Source organism: Canis lupus, chromosome 13, assembly GCF_011100685.1.
Source record: "Canis lupus familiaris isolate Mischka breed German Shepherd chromosome 13, alternate assembly UU_Cfam_GSD_1.0, whole genome shotgun sequence".
Classification (NCBI taxonomy): Eukaryota; Metazoa; Chordata; class Mammalia; order Carnivora; family Canidae; genus Canis; species Canis lupus.
In genome coordinates, this window is record NC_049234.1 from 48258167 (window position 1) to 48273280 (window position 15114).

Genomic DNA, 15114 nt, shown 5'->3' on the forward strand with positions numbered 1-15114 from the left:
CTTCTTCCTGACCTGATATCCAATATCATATGCTTCATATCTTTCAGCCCATGATCATAAGAGAATAAAACCATAAGGAACTAATTCTGGATCATATTTGAAGTTGCTCCTGACAATAATTCTTAGGGGACAGTAAGTCAGTTGACTCCCTAATGCTGTTCATCCTGTGAGATGAAACTCATAGAACTACAGGGACCCTCAAGAGATTATAAAACCCAGTCTCCTGGCTTCAGTCAATGAGTCAGTATCTTCTAAAGACAGATCTTGATTATATGCATCTTAAAGAAGTATGAAAAAGATCCTCCACAGCCACACTTGGCAACACAGAATTTCCTCCAACATGTGACTATGACAGTCTTCCCAAGTTGACAACAGCACGAAATTTTGCCCCACACCCTGTACCCAGAAATCTGCTGTAATGCCAGAGGTGTGTTCCTTGAGCACAAGTGACATCTTGTCCAGCAATCTCAATTTACTCAGCAAATTATTAATTTTTCTTTTCAATAGCAACGTAATTATGACTGATCAATGCAAACACTAGAATTTTAAACTTTTTGAAAGTTAGGGATATTGCTCTTGTTTTATGTTAGAGAATTTATCTTTGTTTTTATTTATATTTATTTTATATATTATAATTAAATATTTATGTATTATTTATATTATACTATTTATATGTATTTATATATTTTATTTTAAAATTTTGTCTAGTAAATAATGTAGCCAACTATTTATTAATGTTAAACAAGGTTTCTCAATCCTGACTACACATGAGAATCTCCTGAGTCTAGGGAGATTTGAAAAAAAGTACTGGTACCTAGAACCATCCTACATCAAATGAATCAGAATCTCTGGGAAGAAAACCTGAACAACAGATTATTTTGTGTGTTCTTTTTTTTTTTTTTTTTTTTTTTGTGTGTGTTCTAATGTGATTCTAATCATTCTAATCTTGTTAAACTCTTGTTCGTGAGAACAGAAAAGATTCTTCTAAAACAGAAATAAAAGCATTATAGCTCCAGGACTACTTCATCCATTGAATACTATAGTCACAGTGAGCTTTCTAATGAGTACCAAAAATATATGAGGAATTTTAAAAGTATGACTCATTAGAACAAAATAGCTTATTCTTAACAAACTCAAAATAATTTTAAAAAATACTTAGCAAAAAATAACTACAAATGAATAGCTAAAATAGCAAAAAAAATCTATTTAATATGAATGCATTTTAATGTGTTTGCCATGATTCAGCATGAATTTTCCAAAAGTAAGAACATCCACAATATTAAAAAGTCTTAAAACACCCTTGGATACTTCAAATTACAATTCAATATTTACCACATGTAATGTTCCTATCTACAGCTGAGAAAATACCAAGAAAGCAAGGATCTGAAGTCAACAGTCTAATAACAATTCATTTTGATAGAAAGAATTACAACTTTCTGGATATTAGCTTCAAACAGAAGATAAACTTTTTATGTTTACTGAAGCAACTCTCTCATTTTTTCCGGAGTTATGATTTATGTTAAATGCTATTCTGCATGAAAGAACTGCTTCAGGGAGGTTGGGAGGGATGCAGACACCAAAATTGAGTTTCAACAAAGATGAATCATTCAAATTGGTTTCTCTGATCTAAAAACACTGCTGAATGCAATGTTGTAGATGATGCCGTCTTTCACCCTTCCTAGCTCCTCAAGTCAAAAGCTAAATTCCAATGAATGGGAGCAATCCCTAGCTCTTATATCCAGTCACAAGAATTCTTCAGGGTCCTAAGTGAGGACCCTAGGCTGCAACAATCCTTACAATTCTTTATGGGCTTACATTTCACAAAGTTTAAAAATGTCTGTATGCATGTGCTTGTATACAGCCAACAGACTAAAACCACACACATCAGAATTTAATAGTGATTATTCCTCAGTAAGAAAAATATGGATGACTTAAATTTTCTTTAAGAATCACATAACACTTTTTATACATATATGCCTAGAAGTCCTAAAGGGGCAGGCCGGGGAGCACGCCTGGAGCATGATTGTCGCAGAGCTGGTCGGCCTGCTGAACGGTTGAATGGCCTCCATCATCGGGCCACCACATGAGGGAAATTGTCCACAGAGCTGAAATACTGATCACAGTTGTTTTCCGGCCTGCCCTAATTGAGAAGACATCGTGGGGTGGACTGGGTCGCAGGCTGTGTCCTTCACACGGGCAGCAGGAAGCATGCCACCGACTGGCCTGGGGTCTGATCTATGGAGCTGCAGTCCAAGGACCTGGAGGGGTTTCTGGACTCTTGAGGAAGTGATGGAAACAGCCTTGAGAGGATTGAAGTGAAGCAGAAACACTGTAAAATCTCTAATTGCTAATAAGCTTCAGCTTGTCTATATTTCATAAAATGTCTTAAGATCCCAACGAAATGAAGTAGAGAATTCATGAGCCTTTTTTTTTTAATTCCTTAAACTCAGATCCATGAGTGTAGATATATTGAAATATTTAAAAATACCAGATGAGGTTTCACCTGTTAGAGTCTAGAGTTTCTCTAAGTAACAGTTAGGAATGTGTAATAATGACACTTAAAATGAGGGAAAATGTGGACAATCAAACTAAAAATATGGAGAGTTGAGGTTCCCTGTGCCTCTTTTCCCAGCCTCCTCTAATGTAAAAGAAATGCTTTTGACTTAGCCACTTTGTTTTTGGTGACCTATTTATTCTCATCAAGAGAATGAACAAGTAAAGATACCATATGTTGAAGCTGTTCTTTCTTATTCAAGAAACATTTTGGTTTTAAAGAGTTTTGAACAGCTACAGAAAAAAAAAAAAAAGAAGAAGAAGAAGAAGAAGTCCTAAAGGGCACACAAGAACCTTGAAAATAATTACCCCTGAGGACCAGGATAGGGATGGGAACAGAGAAGAGATTTCATTTATAATACAAGCTCATAGTTTTTAATATTTTCATTGATAAATTATAACTTTACATTTTAACTTCAATAACAAAAAACATGATAATAGACTGAATTTTTAAAAAAGCTGTTAAAGACCACATTCACCTTCTCTAATGTGGAGTTGTCTTTATTAACATCACATTTGCCCTGGTGGGTAAGGGAATGTGAACAGAAACTCTTGCCCTTCTGCCTACAGAGGATGGAATAGTTTTCCCTGTCTCCTTATGTGTTCCATGGTAATGCCAAAGCAGAATCTTGACCTCAGAGAACTCATAAATATCAGTGACAATTCATTTTAAAAGCTAAAATGTATTAAGCTCCTGCTTACAAAATATTTTTATACATTATTATATTTTCTCTTCAAAACAATCCTATGAAGCTCAAAAAATTTAAGGATCCTTGACAGCCACTGGTAAATGCAAATGCAAGGATTTAAATGTAGATCTTCTGGCTTGACAAATCAGTATCCTTAAGTGGAAAGAAATTTAAAATTAAAGAATCAAGAATTTTGAATAGAAACTGGATATCATTCTAAGATGGTAATATTTCTGCTGACATAATTCCCTTAAACATTTGGTAGTTCCCTGGGACACCTGGGTGGCTCCGTGGTTGAGCATCTGTCTTCAGCTCAGGGCGTGATCCTGGGGTCTTGGGGTCCTGGGATGGAGTCCCACATCAGGCTCCCCGCAGGGAGCCTGCTTCTCCCTCTGCCTATGTCTCTGCCTTTCTCTCTCTATCTCTCATGAATAAAAAAAATTCTAAAATCTTTAAAAAATTTTTAAAAACATTTTGTAGTTCCCCTACAACTCTTTTTTTTGGGGGGTGGGGGAGAATGAGAGGGGGCAAGGGGGCCAAGGATTGCGGGGCAGAGGGAAAAAGAATCTTAAAAAGAATCTTAAGAATCTTAATCCATGCCTATCATGGAGCCTGAGGCAGGGCTCAATCTCACGACCCTGAGATCATGACCTGAGCCAAAATCAAGAGTTGGACACAACCAACTGAACCACCCAGGTGCCCCTTCCCTACAACTCTATTAGAGATTCACTCTATTAGTCAAAATCCACAACCATAAATCTCTTTGAGGTGAGTGTTCCTTTACCTTGAGCTTCTGCTGACAGTGCTGGGAATTAATAGCCTTAAAGTTCCTTAGAAAACCAGTCGTTTGACTGAATGGTCTCTGAGACAACATCTTAGATCTTTCTGCTAAACTTTCTGCCTCCAGTGTCTGGTAATATCTTCTTTATTTTCCTTTAAGCTCATACTAGCAGCCTTCTCAAATGCCATTATGCTTCTGCTACAAATTTTATCAGTATTCTTTAAAAAATACAACTCCTCCTACACATACATATTTTAATGGTTTAGCAAAAATTTATGCGGGAAAGTTTCAATATGCAGGATTTGGTCCATGTTATATTTTAATTTTATATTGATTAATGGCATTTTTTTAAATTGATGCCTGTTCAATTCTTTAGATAAGTCTTTTCATTATAAGCTCCCTGTGACTGGAAAGTGGGAAATCCTTTAAAATATATTCCACATGACTTTGAAAGGAGAAGAATCCTCAAAATATATTGAGGATTCACAATACCTTACATATTAAGGCTGTCATTATTATTTTTAAAATTAATTTCCTATGTAATAACATATAGTAATATTTAATCTCAGATAGCTAGTCCTATAGACACTTTTCTCTTCCCAGTCTTCCATATCTGTTTGAAAGGTAAGTATAGGACTACAGTGGAGAAGTGGGAGATTTGGTGCCAGATGAGCCACGATTAGATTCTCAAAACCAGACAAAGACAACACAAGAAAAGACAACTATAAACCAGTATCCCTGATGAGCATTGATGTGTAAATCCTCAGCAAAATGCTAGCAAACTGAACTCAACACCACATTAAAAGGATCATACACCATAACCAAGTGGGATTTACCCCTGGGATACAAGGATGATTCAACATACAAAGTCAACTCATATGATATAGAACATTAACAGAATGAAGGATAAAAATCACATGACCATCTCTTCAATACTCTTTAGGTTTTCACTAACATGCCTCTCAAAGTCCTGATAGCTTCTTCTGACCACGCCACTCAAAAGCCACTCTCAGGGGATCCCCTCAGTAGCTCAGTGGTTTAGCGCCTGCTTTCCATCCAGGGAGTGATCCTGGAGTCCTGGGATCGAGTTCCGCATCAGGCTCCCTGCTTGGAGCCTGCTTCTTCCTCTGCCTGTGTCTCTGCCTCTCTCTCTTTCTGTGTCTCTCATGAATAAATAAATAAAATCTTTTTTTAGAAAGCCACTCTCAAAAAACAAAAGCAAAAACAAAAAACAAAAAAACACAAAAGTTACTCTCACATTTTAAAATATTTATTATGGCAGCAACCTCAATTCTAGCACCAAAACCTGTGTTAGTGTTCTATTACTGCATAAAAGATTACTCCAAAACCTAATGGCTTCAAACAATAAGCACTTATTATTGCAAAGTTTCTGTTGTCCATGAGTGTGGTTCAGGGGTTGGGGAGTAGTTTAGCTGATTCTAGTTCCGAGTCTTTAAAGAGGTTGCAATCAGCATGTCAGCCAGGGATTCAGTCCTGGGAAGGTTTGATTGGTGCTGAGGAATCCATTTCTAGTGTGTCACTCACATGACTATCAAGGAAGGATTCAGATCCCCACTGCATGTTGGGGGTCTCCATAGGGCTACTGAAGTGTCCTCATGACATGGATATTGACTTTCCTAGAGAAAGGGATCCAAGATAGCAAGGTGGAAGCTACAGTATGTTTTATGACCTAGAATTGGAAGTCCTACACTACCAAGTGCACAATATCCTATTAGTTATATAGTTCAGGCCTCATCACTGTGGAAGGACATTAATACTAGGACTTGAATATCCAGAGATAGGGGACATTAGGGATCATCACAGATTTGACTACAGTTTCTCTCACAAGTGCTTTATAGTTTTCAGCATCCAAATCTTGACCATTTTGATAGATTTATCCCAAAGTATTTCATGTTTTCTGATGCCATTGTAAATGGTACTATTTTTCAAGCTTTTAAAAAAGATTTTATTTATTTATTCATGAGAGACACAAACAGAGAGAGAGGCAGAGGCACAAGGCAGAGGGAGAAGCAGGCTCCATGCAGGGAGCCCGATGTGGGACTTGATCCCGGGTCTCCAGGATCACACCCTGGGCTGAAGATGGTGCTAAACTTCTGAGCCACCCAGGCTGCCCTATTTTTCAAGTTTTAATATTCAATTATCCTGTGCTATTACATAAAAGTACAATTAATTTTATATTGTCCTTGTTATCTGTGCCCTTGCTAGACTCACATACTAGTTCTAGTAGCTTTTTGGTTGACTCTTCGGACTCTTCTATGAATAATCATGTTTCTTATAGTTGTACTGGCAAATCACATTGATTGATTTTGAATGTCAAACCAACCTTGCATTCTACTGGACATGATGTGCTATTATTATTAAGGTTTTTTTTAACATTTGGCTAGTTATGATTTGAAAATATTTTATTGGGGCACCTAGGTGGCTCAGTGGGTTAAGTGTCTGCCTTTAGCTCAAGTCACAGTCCCAGGGTCCTGGGATCGAGCCCACATCAGGCTCTCTGCTCAGCTGGAAGCCTGCTTCTCCTTCTCCCTCTACCTGCTTCTCCCTCTCCCTCTGCCTGCTGCTCCCCCTGCTTGTGCTCTCTCTCTCTCTCTCTTTCTGTCAAATAAATAAATAAAATCTTTTTTTTAATGAAAATATTTTGTTAAGCATTTTTTAATCCATGTTCAGGAGAAACATTGGTCTATAGTTTATTTTCCTTATAATATCTTTCACTGGGTTTGTTACCATGGTAATAGCAGTCCCATAAAATTAGTTGGGAAGTGATCCCTTTTCTTCTATCTTTCTGGACCATATATATTTACAAGTGAAATGAAATTATTATCTTGGATTCACTCAAAAATAATTTGGGATAGAGGGAGAGATGAATATGAATATAGATAAAACAAGATAGGACACGAGTTGATCATTATTAAAGTTTAACACAGGTCTGTGGGGATTTGTTATACTTTTCTCTGTCCTTTGGTATATAGTGAAATTTTTCAGTAATACAATATTTTCTCTTAAAAATAAATCAGTGTCTTTTCCACAGCTCTATCCTACTTTCCAATTAGTATGCTGAGAGAAGAGAGTGTCCTAAAATTCCAGCGAAGAAGGAAGTAGAGGCTTCAACACTGAAAGTTCCTAAATCCTTCTGAAGACTGGACTAGTCATGTACCCAAATATGTGTTGAGAGGACAGCAGTATAAATCAATTATGGCTTCAATTTAGATGTGTGATTTAAGACAGTCTAAATCTCTTGGCTATTTCTTCAGCTTTCACAAATTCTATCCTCTAATGCAATGATTGTCAAACATGAACATGCATAAGAACTACTTGAAGGGCCTCTTAAAACAGAGATTGTTTAGGGTAGTGAAACAATTCTGTATGGTACTATAACTGTGGATATATGCCATACATTTTATAGAAATGAAGAGAAAACTGAGGCACAAAGAAGTTTAGTAACTTATCCAAAGAGATCCAGCTTTTGCACTAAATTCCATCTAATAATGGTCTTGGGTATAATCCTCCAAATGTAACCTAATTCCACTTACAGAATTAGGAGGAAGAATTAAGTAATGGTTCAATCACCCGGTAGACTTGCCTAGCTCTTCAAAGCCCCAAGTCCTTTTTGGAAAGCTTCATGGCTCTCAGTCAGATAGTCAAAAACCAAAGGAAATTTCAAATACTTTCTTCTATGCCTGTTATAACAGATCTAACAACTCTATTCTTCTGAACAGATCAAATATGAAATTTTAAAAGTTCTTCTGCACTTGGGATTCATAAATAGGTTAATAGGCCTCATTGGAATGGAGCATGCACCAGGTACACACACAGAAAGACACGTACACACACACCCTCGTTCAATTTCATGTATAAACAAACATTACCTTCTACCCTTGGAAATTATTTTTAGCTCTCTCAGCCAAACTGGTTTCACTTGGCAGACGACAGCCCCTATGGGTGGCACCTACTCTCTGTGAAGTGCTTCCTTTTCCCAGAACTGAGACACTGGCACCACATACCTCCTTACCCTTCACAACATCTGTTTCTACTTGTGTGCCAGCTACGGCCACCTGACCTGTGAGAGGAAACAAAACAAAGGTTCATGGTCATTGTCACGAAATGCCATGTTTTGGTCCACCCAGACCCTGGAAACACAGGTTGGAAAACTCAAATGGGATGTTTAGTATTGGTCTACCTTAGGAAGGGGCTATGGAAAAAAATGTTTCCCTTATTTATCTCTTGATATTGAATAGAAAATAACGTAGAACTGGAGTCCAGAGAAATCAATTTATAAAGTGACTAAGTAGCCACTATCATTTCCATGTGGCTGCAGAGGTGCTACAGAGTATTTAGAGAGATGGAAAGCTTTCCATGAAGATGTTTGTAAGATTAGCAAGTCAGAATACATAACATTAGAAAATAAATTGGTAAGGCTAAATACACAGGATGTCAAATTTACACAACAAGCAATTAGTAGCACTGGCATTCATTACAAGGAGCAAAAACCCAGGGCTTGGATGACAGGTAAACCTTCAGTGGTGATAGAAGAAGAAGAAGAAGAAGAAGAAGAAGAAGAAGAAGAAGAAGAAGAAGAAGAAGAAGAAGAAGAAGAAGAAGAAGGAGGAGGAGGAGGAGGAGGAGGAGGAGGAGGAGGAGGAGGAGGAGGAGGAGGAGGAGGAGGAGGAGGAGGAGGAGGGGAGGAGGAGGAGGAGGAGGAGGAGGAGGAGGAGGAGGAGAACAACAACAACTTATTTTGTGACAAATGAAATCACTGCTTGTGATTACCAGAATGTACTAAGAATTTACCAGATGAAAATTACCAGAATGAAATTTACTAAGAATTTACCAGAATGAAAATTAAGTCACATATCTCCTAAGAGCTGATCTTCATGGCATCCAAGACAATCTTTGTCCGTATTTCCTAAATATATTTCTTTTCTGCTTCTCTTCTTTCCCTGTAGTCGGCTTTCAATTACCTGTAGCAGTTAGGGGAAAGAGACCAAAGAGGAGAAATCTAGGGATACGTCATACCCTTTATTTTTGCCTTCAGGCTCTGTTTCCAGCTTTTAAAACTATCACCAGGGCTGGGTAACAAATACCAGAATGTAGTGATTTAAAGATGTACATGTACTAGTCCACAAAGTTCCTATAACAAGGATATTCGTTATAGAATGAGGTGATTTGAAGGCTTAAAAATGGAAATAACCTCAATATCTATCAATAGGGAGGAGTTAAATATATTGCTGAAAAAGCAAACTGCCAAGCAGGTGTGTCTCATATGATCCCATATAGTTAACGCAAAAAAGGACATCTGTACCTCACGAATGCGCCTCATGCACATACCAGGTCCAGGAGGCAGTGTAAGAAATTGTCAACAATGTTGATGTCTGTGAGTTTGGAAGCTGACTTCTATTTTTTATTTTATTATTTTCTGTGCTGGTGGAGATTTTTAACATTACTTTTATACTTTTTAAAAGTATGGATATGTGTAACTTACATTTTTGCTTTTCAGATGCTCTGCTTTCCCAACAAATGACCTGGAATCGTCCACTTAGAGTGAGGCGGAATGTTAACAAAAGGGCCATATAAATAAACCATTAGGCATGAAGAATAGTCATTACACACAGATTTTTTTTTTTTAAGTTTAAGAGTATTAGTCATTGGCTCACAGAAGATCAAATTTTCCTCAAGCCATAGATGAATGAATATTTTGACTTCTTGGTGATAATAAATAATTCAAGACCTCAGGAGCATGAATATCAAAGCTGAAACAACACATGGCTCATGGAACTGATCATACACTGAGAAGCTGCAGGCTTCAGAAGAGGGAAACATGTGGAGATGACACTCTGTTGGCTGATGACCTTCTGCAACAGTTGCCGGCCTTGAGCAAGATTGAGGAGGGCGAGGCGTCCAAGTGGCCTTTCTTCTTTGCGTGCTGGAGCCCTGAGCTGAGCAGCTGGAGGGGCACAAACTCTGTGTTTGGGATCCGGAGGCAAGCAGGAGAGGCTCAGCTCGTTCTGCTGATGCACCAGTTCAGGGAGAGTGAGTTGACGCAGCCCTTTGCTTTCCGCTTGGCTTGGATCAAATCAGGAAAAGTGGCTTAGACTCAGTACTTTCTCTGCTCTCCTCAGGGTCCACATGTTTCCTGACCCTTGACCTTTTTTTTTTTCTGTCCAAGGGCAGTCACCTGCACATGAGCTTAGCTGACAATGACATCCTGCCCATCTCTGCGTCCTGGACCATCCTTGCACTTCATCAGTCAGCCCACGTCTTCTGCAGATGACTCGCCCCATGCCCATTTCCTTGTTTAATGGCCACAGCAGCCTTGGGAACGGAAAAGTTGGAGGGAGTCTCTAAAAACGAATGAGCTAATGTACATAGTAAACATAACCTCCAGGAAATTATTATCTTTAAAAGTATGAATATCCTTTTGCCCCAGAATTCCCTCCTTGGAATCTAACTTACAGAAATGCTAGTGCTAGTATAAAAGGTCACATAGACTAGGTGTGTGTTCAGTCTGCAACGTGATATGAATCTTCTGTGGGATCTGGTTAAAACGCAGATTCAAGTTCAGTAGGCTGGAGCGGGAACCTGAGATTCTGAAGCTCTCTCAAATTCCCAGGTGATGCTAATGCTGCTAATCCATGAACCACACCTGAGTAGCAAGTGTGTTTATTATAGCACTGTCCAGTAAAAAATTAAATTAATAACCAGAAATAATGAGTGAAGACTCACCAGTAGGCTCAATATATGGTAAAATAGTCACATCATTGAGTTTTATACAGGCATTTAAAATATTGAAATGAAGGAACACTGGCTGAAGGAAATTCCACAGGGAACATACAAAAAAAAATAGTACAGTATGATCCGATTCTTGTAAAACAGTGACAAAAAAAATCCATTTCTGTATGAGTATATGTGTAGAATTTTATTATCATAGATAAAATATGAAAGAATATTTTCTAGGGCTTTTTTAGGGTTTTATTTATTATTAGAGAAAGAGAAAGAATGAGGGGAGAGGCAGAAGGAGAAGCAGACTCTCTGCTGAGCAGGGAGCCCAAAGTGGGGCTCCATCCCAGGACCCTGAGATATGACCTGAGCTGAAGGCAGATGCTTAACTGACTGAGTCACCCAGGTGCCCCTTTTTAGGATTTTTTTAAAGATTATATTTATTTATTCATAAGAAACACAGAGAGAGAGAGAGGCATAGACACAGGCAGAGGGAGAAGCAGGCTCCCCAAGGGGAGCATGATGCAGGACTCTATCCCAGGACCCTGGGACCATGCATGACCTGAGCCAAAGGCAGACACTCAACCACTGAGCCACACAGGTGTCCCAGATTTCAGCATTAATTACCTTGTGGAGGGGACAAAGGTGATGTGGGAGAGGAGAAAAAGATAAGCATTTAAAAGGGGGAGAATCCATGTTTGTGATCATGTTTGTAATCAAATTAATGTATATGGGTGAATACACGTACAAAAAAAATTTTTAATTCTAAATGTTTCAGATTTTACAAGTTAAAGAAAACATAAGCACAATAAAAGTAGACCAAAAAAAAAATATATCGAGATTTAGGTTCTTCTCTCCCAAAGTTAGTTTTTTGACTTTGTTAAGTCAGTTCCCTGGAACTCTTAAAGATGCCTTAAATATCGCTAATAATTTCTGTGGTCCCATCTAAGTTCTAAAATTCTATGACCACAGTCGCTTTGGCAAACAGCCTGGCAACTCCTCAAAAGGCTAAGCTTATGACCTAGCAGTTTCACTCCCAGGTATATACCCCAGAGAGATGAAAACATGTTCACACAAAAACTTGCACAGGAATGCTAATAGTAGCATTAGTCATAATAGCCAAAAAGTTGAGAAACACTCCAAATGTCCGACTGATGAACACATAAATAAAAAGTGCCATAACCACTCAATGGAATATCATCAGACGATAAGAAAGAACAAAGAACTGTAAACCTTTAAAACATTATGCTAAGTCAACAAAGCCAGTCACAACAGGCCACACATTGTATGGTTCCATTTAAATGAAATGTTCAGAATAGTCAAAATCTAGAGACACAGCAGGTAGACTAATGGTTAATGTCCTTTTTAGTAGCTGCACAATATTCTATTACATGAATGTGCTATAATTTATTCAGTTATTCCTGGATAGGTACGTGGGTTGTCTGCAGCCCCCTGGTAAATAACTCTACAATGAATCTTATAAGTATCTGGTACTTTTGTTTCTTCAAGCTAAGTCCTTAGATGTGTACTTCTAGGTCAAAATTTATGTCAGATTAAATTTTAATTGGTACAGACATGTTTTAGCAATTCCTAAAAAGTGTTAGCACTTCATCTCCCAACCATAAAGAAAGAGCATCTTTTTCCCCCCAGCTCTGGCCTATATTGGATGGTATCAATATTTTAAACTTTGAACAAGCTAAAGGGGAAAGAGAAGTCATTTCACCATTATCTGCATTTCCTGAGTCCTGGAGAAATTAAAAACATAGACCTACAGCCAGATAATATCTCAGAGTGTGAAGTTAATGTGCGTGTTTTCTGTGTTCTCTTACTGGCTATTTTTCTATCCCCCACTCCCACCCCGACTCTAAGCTGAAATAAAGGCTCAAAGAAACCTCAGGCCTAAAGGCTGAATAGGGAGGTTTTAATGCCTGCTTTTCTTCTCCCCAAGATTAGATAGGACTGTGGCTAGAGCAAAAAAGAAGTGGAAACGAGGAACAGAGAGGATCTATCCTAAGCAGGGGCAGAGAAAGGGATGGAAAGACTAGGACTCCAGATCACAGAGCGGAAAGGAGAGATAGCTTCCACCAGAGAACCAGGAAACAGAGCAGCAGGAAATCACTGCCAGGTAGTTCTCAAGAGTGTACTTTCAATAGCTTACTCCCCGACCACTAACCTCCCTCTGTGCCAGCGGCCTGGACTCTCCAAACAGAGGATAAGGAACTTACACATCTTGAAAGTAATAGGGGTGGAAGGTGGGGTGTTGTCAGAAAGTGGGAGGGAGGAGAAAAACTTTTTTAAAAACCTAGTTTCCTGACCAAAGTGAAACCAAACGGAAACACTGGGAGTTTCCCTAAAAGTCTATTAGCACCCCACGCACGGCCACTGTTAAATATTTGTTGACCACTTGGACTTTATCTCCTGTGAATTGCCAGTTCATATCTATTGCCCATTTTTTTAATTGGACTTTTTTAAAATGTCAGAACTTTTATAAAAGTTCTTTGCAGATTACAGATACACACTCTTCTTGTCAAATGGTTGCAAATATATTGCCCCTTGGTTAATCATTGGACTTTTGATTTTGCTTATGGTATTTTATCGACAAGCCTGAGTTGTTGTTGTTGTTTTTTTGTTTGTTTGTTTAATGGCAGGCCAATGTTTCTTTTCTTTATTTCTTTTGGGATTTCTGTCTTGCTTAAGAAAGTTTCTTTAGGGGCAGCCCCGGTATCTTAGTGGTTTAGCGCCCCCTTAGGCCTGGGGTGTGATCCTGGAGACCTGGGGTCGAGTCCCACATTGGGCTCCCTGCATGCATGGAGCCTGCTTCTCCCTCTGCCTGTGTCTCTGCCTCTCTCTCTCTCTCTCTCTGTCATAAATAAATAAATAAAATCTTTAAAAAAATAAAAAGAAACTTTCTTTAATTTCAAGATTATGTAATTGTTCCTTTGGATTATCTTCTTACAGTGTATTAATGTTACAAAGATGTTATTTTATACATTTAGATTTTTAATCCATCTGAAATTAAATTGTTTTTGTTTTTTTTTTTCTTTTTAAGTTGGCTCCACAGACAGCACAGAGTCCAACTCGGGCTTGAACCCCGAGATCAAGACCTGAGCTGAGATCAAGGATCAGAAACACTGACTAAACCACCCAGATACCCCTCAAATTGAGGTGTTTTTCCTTTTTAAAGATTTTATTTATTTATTCATGAGAGACACTGAGAGAGAGGCAGAGACACAGGCTGAGGGAGAAGCAGGCTCCTGTAAGGGAGAAGCAGACCCCTGTAAGGGAGCCTGATGCAGGAATTGATCCCAGGACCCCAGGATCACGACCTGAGCCAAAGGCAGATGCTCAACCACTGAGCCACCCAGGTGCCCTTAAAACTGAGTTTTTATATGGAATAAACCAGGCAGTGATCTAATTTTACCGCCAACATTCAAATCTTGACTCCCCAATATCAACCGTATGATTTTGAATCAGTTTCTAAACCTCCCTGTGTTTCCATTTTTTCTTCTTCAAAGGGGGATAATAAGAGTTTCTAACTCAGGGTGCCTGGGTGGCCCAGTCAGCTAAGTGTCTGCCTTGGGCTCAGGTCATGATCCCAGGGTCCTGGGATCAAGCCCCATGTCAGGCTCCCCATTCAGCAGGGAGCCTCCTCCTCCCTCTCCTTCTCCCTCTGCCCCTCCCCCCACTCATGCTCGCTCGCTCTTTCTCTCAAATAAATAAATAAATAAAATCCTTTAAAAACAGAGTTTCTATCTCAAAAGGTTGTTATGAGGATTGAATTAATACATGAAAAGCAATTAGAGTAATATCTGGAACATTGTAAATGCTCACTAAACACTAGCTGTTAACTGATCCAACTGAAAAGTCCTACCACCATTTATTATTTTAAAAATACCCCTTTTAGCAATTTAAAGATAGCGTATGTATATTTTAATCTGTTCCAGACTCTCTTGTGTTCCGTTGATCGATATATGAATAATATATTGTTTTATTAGTAGCTTTACAGCAAATTTTAAGATCTGATGAGGCAAGTTTCTCTCCCTAATCTTCTTTTTCATGCTTTGTTGATGATTTCCCATAGGATTTATCTGGGGGAATATTTATCCTATATTTATTCTATCCTATTCCTTCATTCAAACAAACTCCACTGTTTCACTGTGTATTGCTCCGTTATGGAAATCTAAAAGCTTACACCTGCAAGAGACACACAGGCCAAACAAGTCACTTAGAGGCAACTCTTTCACCAAATTGTCCTTACTTTGGAGAAGTGTTAGCTTCTCCCAACACTCTGCCCATGGGGCACAACCTAAGGATTCTCGTGTGTTTACTTTAAACTGTGTTTGCCTGTATGCT

General features: G+C 38.5%; 1 long non-coding RNA gene across 1 annotated transcript in view; it reads right to left on the reverse strand.

Moving 5' to 3' along the window:
• Positions 1–7919: 7919 nt before the first annotated feature.
• Positions 7920–15114, reverse strand: part of LOC111098619 — a 123432-nt gene continuing 116237 nt past the window's right edge. The window contains exons 4-5 of the long non-coding RNA XR_005369027.1: positions 8876–9005; positions 7920–8104 (exon numbers count right to left, since the gene is read on the reverse strand). This is a non-coding gene — a long non-coding RNA (uncharacterized LOC111098619). The remainder of the gene's footprint in view (positions 8105–8875; positions 9006–15114) is intronic.